Source organism: Sciurus vulgaris, assembly GCF_902686455.1.
Source record: "Sciurus vulgaris genome assembly, chromosome: 12".
Lineage (NCBI taxonomy): Eukaryota > Metazoa > Chordata > Mammalia > Rodentia > Sciuridae > Sciurus > Sciurus vulgaris.
This window is the reverse complement of record NC_136473.1, coordinates 62,028,602-62,030,509: the sequence shown is the minus strand read 5'-3', so window position 1 is coordinate 62,030,509 and position 1,908 is coordinate 62,028,602.

Here is a 1,908-nt window from a genome sequence, read left to right as displayed (position 1 = left end):
TCTCCAAAGTCACCACTAACATTCAAATCTTCAGTACCTCTTGCCTGAGTCACAGTGCTGGTCTTCTAACTGGCTTTCCTGCCTCCTCTTCCTTTTAGGTCCAGCAAACTGTCCACGTTGCTCACAGAGTAATTCTTTTGAACAGTACCTCTCACCATATAACCTCTATTCTCATTCTTTATTTTAAAATATTTAAGTACCTTTCCTTAGCATTCATCATTTGACTACAACTTACATAGTTACCACTGTACTCTAAAACCATAAAAAGTAGATCAAGAAATATTTATGCGTCAGGCTTTAGGCTAAGACTCATGGAATCTGAGACCAGATCTCTTCCTTATGATAAGCAGAAGAAGGTTATTTAAATGTTAGGGACTGAATTGTGTCCCCACCCTGCCTAATTCATATGTTGAAACCCTAACTGCCAGTGAGGTACAATGTGGCTGTAGTTGGAGATAGTTCCTCTAAAAGAGTGATTAAGGTTAAATGAGGTCTTAAAATCAGGGCCCATAAAGACTGGTGTCCTTCTAAAAAGAGGAAGCAATGCCAGGGATGCACACACACAGAGCAAAGGTGATGTGAGGACACAAGAAGAATGAAAGCAGCCATCTGCAAGGCAAGGAAAGAGGTCTCAGGAGAGACCAACCCTGCCAGCACCTTGGTCTTGGACTTCTATATTCCAGAACTGTGAGAAAATAAATTTCTATTTTCTAAGTCACCTAGTCTATGACATTTTATTATGGCAGACTCAGAAAATGAACACAATAAGTAACTGCAGTACATTTTTGGAGAAATGGTCTGCACTCACATCACAGGGAGGAAGAGTCAAACTATGTCTCCTTTATAAGCCTAGTGCATTATTATCTTTGCATTATTTATTGTTCTCTTCCTAATATGCCCAGATTTGCCTAGTCTCCATGGCTTTGTCCTTGCTGTTTTCTTTATTTAGTGTATCCTCCTTCCCATTTTCTCTCTACTATCAAAATTCTGTTCACCCCTCAAAGTCAAAGCTGTTGCCAACTTCTCTATCTTTTCTCTGTTTAGAACTTAATTTGATTAGTCTTTTCTTTTGGTTCTCATATTTATTCATTTATTTACGTGTGTATTTCTGGTATTCCACATTTCCTGCAACTTTATTTATGGTTTTACTTTTTGTTTTTGGGAGAGGGTACTGGGATTGAACCCAGGGATGCTTAACCACTGGGCCACATCCACAGCCTTTTTTATTTTTTATTTTGAGACAGGGTCTCACTAAGTTGCTTAGAGGCCTCACTAAGTTGCTGAGGCTGGCTTTGAACTTGCAATCCTCCTGCCTTGGTTTCCTGAGCTGCTGGGATTATAGGCGTATGCCACCGTGTCTGGTTATTTTTTGTATTTTTTGTTTGTTTGGTTGGTTGTTTTGGGGGATTAAACCAGGGGCACTCAACCACTGAGTCCCAGCCCCAGTCCTTTTTTGTATTTTACTTAGAGACAGGGTCTCAATGAGTTGCTTAGGGCTTCCCTAAATTGCTGAGGCCAGCTTTGAATTGTGATCCTCCTACCTCAAGCCTCCTGAGCCACTCAGATTACAGGCATGTGCTGCTGTGCTTCGCTAGTTTTGTATTTTTGACTCATTTATTCTTCCCAATGTGAAGCATCTCAGTAAAAGAAAAAGTCTTTCATTTATTTAGCTATTCATCAGGACATCTGTTATTGAGACTTATATATGGCAGACATTCAGTAAATATTTAATTTGAAGAAAGGTGAAAATTTGGTAAAAACAGAATTATATATTTTTGCTTAAAATTTTAATAAGATTATATTGTGTGTTCTTGTCTGAAAAAAAAATTCCAGTTTTTTTTTTTATTCCCTTGAAAACTATGGATTTAGAGGAGGTAATCAGGAGATGCTGACCATCCAAATTTTTAA